Source organism: Acomys russatus, chromosome 26 (genome assembly GCF_903995435.1).
Source record: "Acomys russatus chromosome 26, mAcoRus1.1, whole genome shotgun sequence".
In the NCBI taxonomy this organism is placed as follows: domain Eukaryota; kingdom Metazoa; phylum Chordata; class Mammalia; order Rodentia; family Muridae; genus Acomys; species Acomys russatus.
This window is the reverse complement of record NC_067162.1, coordinates 18,512,018-18,525,946: the sequence shown is the minus strand read 5'-3', so window position 1 is coordinate 18,525,946 and position 13,929 is coordinate 18,512,018.

The window sequence follows — 13,929 nt, the reverse complement described above, 5'->3', positions numbered from 1 at the left end:
TCTCTCCATCGTGTGCAACCTCACTGTAGCTCAGAAATGGCAGCGCCAGTTGACCATAGGATGAACTCATGAAAACACCAGAGGAAAAAATATAAATATGCTGTCCCCAGTTCTCTCAGGCAAGGGACACAAAGAGGAAGAGTCAATCACATCAGCACACTGCCTCTGTTGTCTCCCCTACTGTGGCTTAAGGGGTACACACAACTCCCTTCTACCTTGGCCAGCTTCCTTGAAACTTAAGGCATTGGTCACAATGGACTCTGGGCTCTTGTCCTTGTTATTTGTTTGTAAATTCTAAGGCCATGTCACATGGCTGGGCCCTGTCCCATCTAACACATGTGATGGGTTGTTCCTATTCCTGGCAGACACACAGCTGATGCTCTTGGTTAGGCTCCAGGGAGTGCAAGTCCTCCTTTTGTGCTCAAGGCTTGATCCCCAGATGGTGCCGTCACCAAAGATAGTGGGAGTATGAGGGCGCCCAGCCACATGCATGGGTAAATCCACTATGTGAATTCATGGTTTTAGGAGATAGGGCCCAGTTAGAAACTGGGAGTCACTGGGACAGGGCTTTCCTGGCGATATCTAATCTCTGAAGCTCATCATTCCTCCCAGTGAGGTGAGCCCTCAGCGCTACCCCACCATAACATTCTGCGACCATGATGCACCGCTTTGCCACAGAACCAGAACACTGGAAAAGCCAACCATGGACTGAATACTATGAAACCACGAGCTAAAATAAACCCTTCCTCTCAAGGGTTTGGTCGCAATGATGAAAGTGATTAGCACAGCTGCCTTGAGATTGGTTGCAAGAGGGAGTGGGTGGGTAGGTGATTCCAGGCCCATCCTTTGGAAGCTGGTGCCAGACAGGCTCCAAAAAGAAAAAGAAAAAGAAAAAAAAAAAGAATAATTGAGCTGCCAGTGGCAGAGGTTTGAGTGCATGGACAGAGTTAGAGACTCTCATCTGGTTTGCCAGCAAGAGCAGTGGCGGATCCCCAGCCCAGCCACCCTGTCCTTCCCAGCACAGGCGAGGCTAGGTAGCAATAGCAACACAACCACATGCCCACCCAACAGGCGCTGGCATCTGTTCTGCAGCATCCTCTGCACATGAAGTGGCTCTTCAGGGCATCTGGCCTCTGTGAGGTGGATTTACTGATCCGGGCAGCATCCCTTGTTTCAGCATGTGGCCTCCGTGGTCACTGAAGGGACAATGCCAGTTCATCAGATATAAGCATTGAAAAGTTTTGGCCTAGGAGTAACATTCATTACTTCTGTTCACAGTTCATTTGGGCAGAACTGATCACATGCTAAAGAGACCCTAAAAACAGGTGGGAACATCTGAGCATTAAATGATGTGCACGTGCACGCGCGTGCACATACACACACACACACACACACACACACACACACACACACACACCACCACCACACCACATTTCAGAACCTCCTCAGTAGCCCTACCTCATTCAAAGAGATGCCACTTCTGAACCAACTGTTGGTGCTGTCCTGGAGTATAGGAGAAACCCCCCCCCTTCCCCTCCCCAGCAGAGATGGAGAAGGCCCTGGAGAAATCGTAAGAGCTAATAGCCATCTGACATACTTGATATTGCCAAGCATGCACTTAACTTCTGCATGCCTTGTCTCAATCAAGCCTCTGAACGGCCCTTGTAGGAAGCTAGTTACAAATTCCTTACTTATTGCCAAGAAACTTAATGCCCAGAGGATCTACATGATCAACACACAGGCTGGTCAACTGCCAGCAGAGCTCTAAGCACACACACACACACACACACACACACACACACACACACACACACACGCGCGCCTACGCATGCACAATTCACATACACACATTCACACATGCACTCACACACATACTCACACATGCATACACATACATACTTGCACATACACTCACACACATAGTCACACTCACAATACACACACACACTAACCCATACCCATACACTCACACACGTACTCACACTTGCACATACATGCACTCATACACACATGCCAGGGAAACCACACTGCACTCAGGCCACTGGACCCAGAGCTCTGCACAGTGCGTAAGTTGAGTCCACTGAATCACAGAATGACTTTTCAGCTACCTTTGTCTTAGCTGATGAATGACAGGACCAGCAACCCCTAGCATTTGTGCCACCTCGAGAACCTGTCCCTCACCAGAGCTGGAGTCCCACTGGCCAGTCTTCTCAGCTGCCTAGCACATCCAGGTTTTGGTCTGGCAAATTGGCCACTCCAATCCTGGCCATAACCCAGTGTGGATCCTATCATCCTCCATGGACATTAGGCAGGTGGTCCTGGAACTCATGGCAGAGCAGTGAACACACCACAAGCCCCAGGGTGAGAAAAGATCCCCTCCACGTCTCCCAGGAGCTGTTTGTGTTCACTGTTGGCCCAACACTTAGAGGCCTGTGAGAATCTGAGATACCAGGCCTTAGGGGTGGTCCATGTTCAAAACCCATCCTACCCCCTAGGGACTGTCTGTATTAGCCGGAAGAGCTTTATTGGTGGAGCCAGAAGTTCTTCTCTCATCCCACCACCTATGGGACACTTAGGCATTGTGTGCATCCCTAAAGGATGAATGTGTGGCACTTCTTGCCCCATCTTTGAGGAGCCATGAGCTTCATGCAGGAGGCAGAAAGCTGAGTCACACTAAGAAAGAGGGAGCCCTGTATAGTAGGAGGAGAGGCAGAATGAGATGCTATCTCAGGGGGTTACAATCACTCCCTGTGGCCACAGTGGGTTTCTATGAGGAGGCAGATCCTAATATACTCCATCTCGGTAGACCAAGGGCACAGGCAGAGAGAACAGGAGGTGCAAAGCCCCGACGTGGCCTGTCTTAACAATGATAACTTTTTTTCAACGTGTGATTGTGTTGGGTGCAAGTAGAGAAGAGTACAAGTGGCTGGAAAGAGATTTCTGTTTGGGGATGAGCTCTGGGGGAAATCTACAAAGTATTCTGGGATATGAACTCTGAAGGTGGAACACTTGTGGAAAGGGGAGGTTCACCCTGGGAACTGTCCCAAGGGCAGGGCCTGGGGAAGAAGGAAGGGACACGCAGGCAAAAGGGATGGTTTCTGTTGCTGTGTGACAAAGGGTTAGGTCTGGGCCTGACCTAAGTGCTCAAGCTCTCATTGGCTAAATCTGGGATGCTGCCTAGGGAGCCAAAATTCTTACCAGGGGTTCAAGGTCCTTTTCTAGCCTCTGTGGTTATTACATCAATTTACTAGATTAAAGTGGCTGTCCACTGAGGTCTGCCTTGGTGCAGAAACAGTTGCCTGTCTCTGCTATGTGTAGGCCCTTGCTCCCTTCATACCTCAACTCCTCTTTCTGCACCAGGGAAGAAACTCTATCCTTCTAAAATCTCCACGAATAAGTTAGATTCACCTATATAATCTCTGTAAACCAAAGTCGTTAATAGAGAGCTCGGCACAGTCCCTTTGCAGCAGCACTCCAATTCATTCTTGATTGGATAACAAGTTGTACGGTTCTCAGGGGTGTAGGGGGGCAGCTTGGATTTCTGCCTGATCTGGGAAGGAGGGGTTCCAGACAGCTTCTGGGAAAGCACTGAGTATGGGAAGGTCACAGAAGGGAGAGAAAGCAGACAAAGGCCAAGGTAGCTCTGCGTACTCCTGGAGTCTTGCCTGGTAAGCCTCAGAGTGGCATCCCTGAAGCCTGTCCTAAGGCATATTACACCGCTGTCCCTCAAGAGTTGTGCTTCTGCTTGGCTTCTGAGTCAGGCGAGGGTGGGAAGGGGCTGAATCTAAGTGGCTGTTGAAGACCGGGTTTCTTCCTCTGAGTCCAGTGTGGAAGGGAAGGAGTGAGCAAACACCTGAAGGGACACAGTCCCCCAACCCCCTACCCCACTCATGCACCAGTCCCACAGCCTCTGGTCTCTGGTCAACATTCTAATGCTAAACCTATGTACATAGTCAGGAAGCCTTCCCCCAAATTCTGACTGGTTGGTCACTTCCCTTCTGGGCCCCTTCTGTCTAGGCTAGAGGGCCCTCTCAGGCAGCAAATGGCCAAAACTTGTGAGAAGCAAAATATATGAATGAAGAGAAACCCCATTTTTTTTTTTTACAAAGGTGGAAACTGAGGTTAAGAGCATGGCAAATTTGGTACAGGCTCAGAGCTTGTACGAAATGGGGTTATCTTGAAACTGGGCCTTGGTTTTTTTTTTTGGTCACTCAGGTCTCTAGCTGGTGAAGCCCAAAGGAAGGGAGAAGCAAGGAGATTTCAGGGCATGATGAGGTGGGGCTTCCTGGTGCTCCGTAATTCAGGCATCTCTCTGTGGGACTCCCCTTGCCCTCAAGTCGAAGCATCACTGCATTCTGTGTGTTTCCAGAACCTGCCATTTTCCCCTACCTCTTGGTTCTGAAATGTCTAGATATATTTTAGTGAAGGCCTTTAAGATGAGGAGAGAAGTCTATGGCTGCCAGTGCTGAATTACTTAACTACATCATGTGACGTCAGCCTTGGATGACTCCACCCCCCCCCCGGGCCCCCAAGGGTGAAGTCAGGAGGATTCCTTAACAAGCAATCCTTGGACTGAGCCTGGAGTGGTAAAACCCTCACTCAGACCTCCTGCACCAAACTGGCCCCACCAGAGACCAGGCCGGCTTAACCTTAGTGCCCAGGTGGAGAGAAGCTGGTGACGTTCCCCAGGCACCCACAGAGCAGATGCCTTGCAAAGCCTGAGGATTATTCACTTGGCATGTGTAAGTAGCTAATTAAGTTTCACTATTTACCTCTGGAAAAGCACAGGGTTTCCTGGGCTCTGCAGAGGGCCTGAGCCCTCCCCATGCCCACCCCCTTCATCCCTTTCTCATCTTCTGCCCTTAATCAGGCCTGGAGATTTGTAGCTCCTTGGAATCTTTGGGTGAGTAGAAGAGTGCTTATGGACAGACAGATGGCCATGCCCACCCTTAGCCTGCAGGTAGAGCAAGGTGGAGAAGAGGTGGGGTTGAAAGGCTAATTAGCAACTCTGGCTGAGTGACCTTGATCCCTTTGAAGGCTGTTCAGCTGTAATGTGGGGCAGATAATCACGTTGGCTATGAGGATTGGTAGAAGGCTAAGCACAAGGGTTTATGAGGGAGAGGCTAGAGGTTTCCCTACTGCCCATCCTGCCCAGTCTCCTTATCTAAACACTCAGTAAGAACACCACATAAAACAAGATACTTCTGGCCTCTTTGCCTTAAGGACGCCCCACAAGAGAAGAGAAAGTTGGATGGTGATAGTGGGGTTCCCAGGAGCAATGTTGGGTGCTGTTCAATTTAGAGGTGAGACTTTCCCTGACTCCTTTCTCCTCCTTCGTGCCTGGAGTACGTGCATGCTGGCTGGAGCCTCAGTAGCTATTTTACAGCATGAAGCAATCTTGAGAGCGAACTTAGTGACGCAGACAGTGAAACCAAACATTGGAGACATCACACTGACCTTGGTTGCCATTCTGAAGGAAAGAGAATTAATTGCTGGGTTTTTTGTTGTTGTTGTTGTTTAAGCCATTGGTTTTAAATTTTCAGCATGGATTCCAATCATCTGGCAGGCTCACTTGGGCATAAACTTTCGGTCCCCGTCACCAATCTGTCTATCTCAAAACAAGTGACAGAACTCATACTTAGCATTGGACCTGGATGGCTAGTCAGTGAGATTTAGGCCTGGTATCACCCTTACTCTGCCGTGTTCATTTGTGCCCCCCAGAGGCAGGAAAGGCAAGGAGGTGGGCCTTGTGGGGGGGGCGGAGACTTTGGGCACTTTAGGAGAGGGAGGGTGAGTTGGAATACTCAGGCTTCCATTCCTGGTCTGGCCATGAACCTTCTTCCTACAGGGCTGGTGCAAAGCCCTGGAGAGAGTGCGCAGCGGCAATCTTCTTCTTAGTGGGTTATGGTGACAGATGAAGCAGGTGTTCCCTAAGGGCGGAGGTGTGTGGCCCAGCATCACCAGCTGCTCCGGTGAAATAGGAAGTTAGAACCCTCTAGGGAGTCTCCATTCTGTAAGCTGTGTAATGGGCTCCCAAGCTAACTTCATTTATCAGCCCTCCTGAGTCTGCCTAACCGCGATGACTGCAGGTGAGAGCAGGGTCCCTGAGAGCAGCAAGGGCATTGGTGTGGGACCACTTGTCACCCTCAAGTCTTGCTAATGGGGGAAGGTGACACAAGCAAGCGTCCCACTGCACTGTATAAATCACAGAGTCTGTGATGGTACCCAATGATGTTGGGGGGAGGCCCAGGACCTGACTACCACTTCATCAAAAAGGCAGTGCAGGAGACACATCCTGCCGGGAGGGAGTGGAGAGGTAAATGCATCTCTCAGCCTAGTGCAGCCTGCAAGCCCTTAAAGGCAGAGTCAGATCCTGGCTCTCTCACTTACTGGCTGTGGCAGTAGCTGAGACCCATAACTTCTGTCTGCTGAGTTTGTGGTTAAGGGTATCAATTTTGGTTTTGTAGTTGGTTCTGTATATTACCTGCTAAGTGATGGGGACCAAGTCCCTTCTCTCTGTGTCTCCATTTCTTCACCTGTGAAATGATCTGTGCTAATAAAAAACCTCTCGTGGATAGGGCACTGTTGATTCCCCAGGCCTGGGACAGCAAATTGACATTAAACTGAGAGGCATAAAGTGGCAAAAGCATACCGCTCCACTGGTCTGGAGACAAGATGGTCGCAGTCAAGATGGAAGCCAGGTGAAGGATATCCAGTGAAGGATCTCCCTGGCCCTCCTATCCCTCCCTGGCTTTAGAGTGCCCTGGCAGAGGCTTTACAACGGCAACTGTTGCCTTTGCTCCATGGGAGACACTCTTGGAGCTCACTTGGAGGACATGATCTGTCAAGACCCTTTTTTCAAGCAGAGCCCCATTCACAGAGCTCAGGTTTAGAACTTGCCCATAGCTTTGTGGAGGGGGTTGGGAGTGGGGGGTGGGGCATACACCATAATCCTACTCAGTACCAGCACTGCTGTGAGAATCAAAGAACCAGTGTTTGTAGATTCCCTAAGGGGCCCTGGCACATGCTAAGCGCTACTACAAGTACCTACACACCCACCCATTCACTCATTCACCAAGCCTGGCTCCCCTTGCTCTCATGGCCCTCCACATGAGCCTCCCTATGCTCCTCCCACAATCCTTGCTATAGTCCTCCCCACAGTCCTCCCTATGATCCTCCCAATGATCCTCCCGATGATCCTCCCCATGGTCCTCTGTTCTGGTCATGCTATTCTGAGGTGTTGAGAGTCAGCCCACCTCCCTTTTCCCATGAGCCTAGTACTTTGCCACCCTGCTGCTTTCTCTGGCCACCCCAGGGTTGACTCAGTCTTGTCCCAGGTGTCTCAGTTTGAGTGACATCCTACAAAGGCTGCTCAGACTGGCCTCTCTAAGGAAACAACACCAGCTGTGTTCTGAGCACTGTGTCCCTTCAGGCCCTCTGGATTGGGGACTTCAGCTGTCAATGGTGACAGTCCCGTAGCAACGCCACTTCATTTCATTTCCCGATGTCCCTAGATACAGGGTTCCCCAAAGGCCTGGCAGCCTCTCAGGCCTGGGGTGTGTTTTGGGTGTCAGAACCAGGTTCAAGAGTGTTGATATCATGTTCAGTCAACACGGTATGTGTGTATGTGTGTGTGTGTGTGTATGGTGTGGTGTGTGTTTATGTGTGTGTGGTGTGTGTGTATGTGTGGTGTGTGTGGGGTGTACGTGTGTATGTGTGTGTGGGGTGTGTGTGTGTTTGTGTGTGTGTGGTGTGTGTGTACTTCATAGGACATAGGGCCAAATGACCTGGTCCATGCTGCTGCTGATTTCCTTGACACCCTTCTAGGCTCTTCTCCTGTCTCTTCTCTCCCATCTCACTTCCTAGCTGTTTCCTGAGGTTACCAGCTGGAAAACACATCTGTACCCACACCTGCACCTAAAGCCTTGTCTCCGGTCTGTCCTCACGACTTCAGAAGAAGTCCCCACGGTTCCCTTGCTGTATTGCCATGGAGCTACGATGATGGTGGTCTTCCCTATCCACCATCTACACCTCAGTGTTACCTGTTGTGGTAACTAGCTCTCAAGAGACTCCCTCCACATGTCCCCAGACCCTCCTGGGGCCTTCCTTGACCATATTGTGTGACAGCAGATTCTACTATAGTTTTGGTCTGTGACTTATGAGACTGTCATGAAAGCTGCTGCTCACAAACAGGGATTGCTTGGATTATCTTCTTCAGGGCAGCGGTTCTAGGCTTCCCATCCACCTCCCACATCCACTGTTGAGCCCGGGGAGCTGTACCAGAGAGGATGCTCCAGCCCTATCTCATACCATAGCACAAGCATGGCCACCGTGCCACAAGAGAGCTTGGCCACAGCCACCAAGTAACCGGTTCCATGTTCCTAACCTGCAAAATAGTGAGAAAGAGCTTACATGTAGGACTGCCCTTGCCTGCTGGCATGCATGTTTAATGTACTGATCCCACTGAGTGGCTGCGTACTGGCCATGTGCCAAGTGAGGATGTTGCCCCAAAGGGCACAGCACACATGCTACCAGAGCCCTGCAAAGTGCAATAGACAAGCAGTCCCCAAAGCTCAGCAGGGGCGAGGGATGGGGGCAGGGAGGCAGGGAACAATGGGGACTGCCAAGATGCGAGGCATTCCAAATCAAGTCCCCACAGCTCAGAGCTGAGGAGAAGGAGGAACAGATAACACGTGGGAAGAGGGCTTTCTTTAAAGGCAAGGCATCGTTGTGAGTAACCCTGAATCGACTACCTCTGGCCATTTCTCTATTCTCCCCACATCTGCTTAGCATCCCCCAGCAGCTCCGTGTTCTCTCCTATGCACAGTGTTTTTTCAAGTCAGATTCCTCACATGCTACACAATGCTGCCCCTTTACCTGTTAGGAATTGTAAGGTATGCATCCTTTTCTTTCTTTCTTTCTTTTTAGATATATTTTTAGGGCTGAAGCTAAGGGTCAAAAGGGAAAAGTGATTTGCTTGTTAATCTGACAAGCGCTAGAATATTATCTTAATTAGGTTGGCTGGGATGAGAAGATCCACCTTAAAAGTGGGCATCACCATTCCCTAGGCTTGTGTCCTAGACTTCAGAAAAAGAAAGTGAGCAGCATGTATACACACATAGCTCTCTGCTTTCTGGCTGTGACCTTAAGCTTCTGACGCTGCACCTCTCCATGTGACAGATGCTGTCTTCAAACTGTGAGGCAACAGAAACCCTCTCTTCCTTAGATGGCCTTGGTTATTTTATCATAACAGAAAACATTATTAATACACCACGTGTTGTTGTTGTTGTTGTTATTGTTGTTGTTGCTGTTGTTGTTGAATATTTCTGAGATCCTAAAGACCTTGGAATTCCTCTGCTTCATACTGTCATCTGAACATCCCAATATGCTAATATTCCCAGGCTGCACCCAACTCAGGCCTCTGTCAAGCCTCACACAGGTCCCTGGAACATGGCTTGAGGTCCACAGTCCCCTGTTTGTAGCTCTGACACAGTGCTGATCAGAGGCTTGTCTTTGCCCAGTGTCCTCTCTCCGTGAGCTATGCGGCCTTGGTCTGCAGGAGGTATTCAGGAGACCCATTGCTGCAAGGGAAAGTCAGCAATCGGGGCTCTAGTTTGACCCCCGGGGAACACTATTTACCTGTTCCATAGTCTGGGACTTTAGGCAAATTATCGCTTGATGCATAATTGGTACACTAGTTAAGAAAATCAGGGGTAGCCATAGCTGTGATGGTGTTGATGAGAGCTCTTATCCACCGATGTGGGAACGTAAGATGAGACCCTTGCCAAACTGCACTTGGACTGTTTCTGAGAAAGCTGAGGCCATGCCTGTTTACCAAAAGGAACTAATACATGCCCAACTTGTGTAAGCGGGCTTGCAGAAACTTTACTGAGAATAGCCTAAAGTAGAAGAGATCAGTATGTTCCTCCCAAGGAGCCAATGAGCCAATGGGGCCTTCCTTGCAAGGACTGCTGCTCCCATAACAGCTGGAAGCCACCAGTGTGCTCGGCAGCACAGATGGTTCTTCTGTACACTGTGGTCAACTCAGTGCCTGCATGGTGTGTGTTTTTACAGACCATTCTAGAAAAGGCTGAACTCTAAGCAAAGACAACAGACAGGTGGGTGCTGGCAGGTGTAACCACGAGAGGGTTGGCGGGGATCGAACGAATCTATTTCTGCCAGGGCAATCTGAGCAATCCTGTGTTTATAAGAATTTCACCAAACACAAAGTATGCCTTAATTTAAAACTTCAAAGAAAATCATGAGAGGAAAGATTTTGTTGCTACAAAGCAACAGCTGGCAAGTTGTCAAAGTGGTGCAAAGCAGGGTCTTTCCTAAGAGACCATGAGAAATCCTGGGAGGCTTCAGTGCTGCCCTCATCTACTGGGGCCAGGGCCAGGCAGTCTGTGGCTCTGATGGCATGTGTCTGAAAGGCACTGGGCACCTTGCCTAAAGACAGGCAGTCCTCTATAGTGGTCAGCTGTGTCCTCTGCTGAACAAATACTGACCTCTGCTGTCTCCATTTCTCCTCCCTCCTTCCTGCTTACTCTCAGGGATATGAAATTGGAGGCCATTTCCAGGTCTGAAGGTTCTTTGGTGGAGTGCTATGTGGGGTGCTGAGGGAGGGCACCCTCTGGCTGCTGCTTCAGGAAGGGAGACACTGCTGAATGGCTTGGACCCTGAAGCTATACCATCTGGCTCAGAGCAGATGTAAGGCAGACAGAGGTGGGAAGACCAGAAGTTCCCAGAATCCTTTGCTGCCCGCTTGCTGGGGGATTCGGGTTTCACTGCCTCTGGCCTCTATGTGAGGAATGGATCCTAAGAGTCCACAGATCAGGCAGCCCTGGCTGAGACAGGAAGCAGATAGGTGTAGCTTCTGCCTAGATACATGCTAAGGCTCCTTCCTATATGTCTTCTCTGGTATGTATATGCACTCTTGTACACATGTATCAAGGCTCTAGAATATAGCTAGCTGAGTGGATCTCTGTATATGTATACCTCCGGAGTCCACCAAAAAAAGCATATGTGCTACCTGTTGAAGTAGGTGAGGGGTGCTGAGTGCAGACGTGTATATGTGACAGTTGGTCTGTGTGCACTAGCCCACGGCCCGCATGTGTTCCTATCAGTGCACATCTGCATGCCTTGTCACAGATGCATTTGCGTATATAGCTGTTTTTGGCCCTGTTTGGAAATTCAGGATGACTCTATGTGTTGACAGCTGTAAGTGCTTGAGGAGTGGCCGGATTAGTAGGGTATCACCCCTTAATTTCTAAGGACTCTTGTCTTAGAAATGGCTGACGTTTTAGAGTCTGAAGGCCAATATATCCAGGCGAACAGCGGCCTGCCTTCTTCCTTGGGCCAAGCCAGAGCTGTGGGGAACAGCAGCCTTAGCATGGCAGGGTAGGGCAAGGCAGGGCAGGGCAGGGCTCAGCCAGCCACACACCTACGAGTTTCCTTCATGTGGTGGCCAGGGCCTATTTCTGTCCTGTTTGGCTCATCCTGGCCGGGTGTTCCCCTCCAATGATGCCCTGTTTCCCCACCCAGCTATTTCGGCTAGGAATGTGATGTTCTGTCTGAAGTAGAAACCCCAAAACCTCCATTATGGTTAGCTGCCTGAGGCCCCGAGCCGCCACTCACTTATTTAGGTTTCTCCTGGTCTATATTTGTCCACAATGACATGATGAACTTGGAAGGCGGGGGCTCTCCGGGGAGGGGAGGGCGTCATGTCAGGCCCCCCCTTCTGTCTAGATTGAGCCGGCATCCCCTCCAGGGGGTGCTGGCCTTCTGCTGTGCTCCATCTTCCCGGGCTGGCCAGATCCCCTGAGCATGGTAGCCTGCTCTTCAGCTCAGCATGCTGGAGGCTGACCTGGCCTCTCCTCTTTTGCCTTGACTCGGCCACAAATTCTTGCCCAACAGCAGTTTCCTGGCTCATCTCCACACACTCAGAAGAGCAAGCAATAGATAGTTAAACTGCAGCATTTGGAACCAAACTGTGAGGCTCAAATCTTGCTCAGCCATCTGCTGGCTGGGTGGCCTTGGATAGGTTATTTATCTTCCAGGTGTTGCTTTAAGAGAGAAGGAATGCTCTCTCCCCTAGATTGTGGGACACATATCTTTACACTCTGATGTTAATCTTGCTATAGGTGGCATGTAACTGTTTAATTGACTATATTTTTCTTAGTGGCCCATCAAATAATGCAGGGAATAAAGAGGTGGATCAGTCAGTAAAGTGCTCATTGTACAAAAACAAGGACCTAAGTTGGAATCCTTGGCACGGACGGTAGCATGTGTCTTTAGTGGAGGCCTGAGAAGGTAGAAGTAAGGGGCCCTTGGGGCTTTCTGGCCAGCTGGTTTAGCAGAGTCATCAAACTCTGGGTTTAGTGTGAGATCCTAGCTTAAACAAACAAAAACCAAAAAAAAAAAAAAAAATTCTGGGTAGTTTTATGTCAACTTTACACAAGCTACTGCCATCTGAGAGGAAGAAGTCTCAATTAAGAAAATGGGCTGTAGGCAAGTCTGAAGGAACTTAATTAGTGATTGATGGGAGCAGGGCCAGACCATTGTGAGTGGTGCCATCCCTGGGCTGGTGACCCTAGGTTGTATGAGAAAGCAGGCTGAGCAAGCCATGAGGAGCAAGCCAGTAAGCAGCACCCTTCCATGGCCTCTGCATCAGCTCCTGCCTGCAGATTCCTGTCCTGTTTGAGTACCTGTCCTGACTTCATTCAATGACAGACTGCAGTATGAAAATGTAACCCAAATAAACTCTTCTTCCCCCAAATTGCTTTGGTCCTACTGTTTCATCAAAGCAATTGTAGCCCCATCTAAGACAATACCTGATGCCAACCTCTGACTGCCACTCATGTGCACACTCATGAACCTGTACACACATACCAAGCAAACCTGAGCATGTACACACACATCCCACACACAAGGATGTGAACATATGCATACACCGTACACAAGAACATGTACACACACCAGCCATACTGTACACGCTACACGTGAACATGTACACACACATACACAATGCATAGCACCACACATAGCAGCATGCACACATATATCACACACACACCAACATGTACATGTGCACACACATATTGCACATGTACACACATGTATATGTACACATAGCACATGCTAACATATACAGACCGTATACATATATATATACACAATAGCAAAGTGGTACCGGCCATCAGTGTTGAGCAGTCAATGAGCCATGCCAGGGGGATTCTGATGGATGGAGCACTCAAATTTTAGATGACATGAAAGGGTTTCAGTGCTGGCTCACTGTCTGTTCTGTTCACTACGTGGCCTTGGGCAAGTGATTTGCCTTATCTGTGCCGTTAGTTCCTGCCTTGCTGCACTGTGGTAAAAGCTTAAACAAAGACATGCAGACTGCGCAGGGAACATCAGTGCCAACTGTATATCACTGTGTTTAATATGCCAATAACAGTCCAGGAAGAGTTAGCTCTGACTGGTGTCCTAAGTATCCCCGTTCCCATGGTACTCAGGCACCACCCGCTCCATCTGACCTGTGAACATCCCAGTATCAGTGCAAACCCATCATTTTTTGACTTGTGTTAGCACAGCTTGATTTATGAGGCTTGCTGTCAAAAAGCTCTAACTCTGCCATAACGCAGTAATCACCCAGGAGTCAGTCACCTCCCTGGCAGTCACCAGTGATAACATGGTTGCTGGTTCACGGTCTCACCCCACCCCAGTCAGCCGCATGCAAAGCCAGCATAAAAGGCAAGCCCCTATCTCCCCGTGCCAACCCCTTATGAAAGTAGGAAATGAAAAGGCACGATCCTTGCTGCTCCCCCGCCCCCCGGTTCCTCCTCCCCTTCCCTCACCTCAGGACCCCCATCCTAGTCTTGGTTCTGCAAGTATACTGATGTGCTACTGATTACATCCACTGCCAGT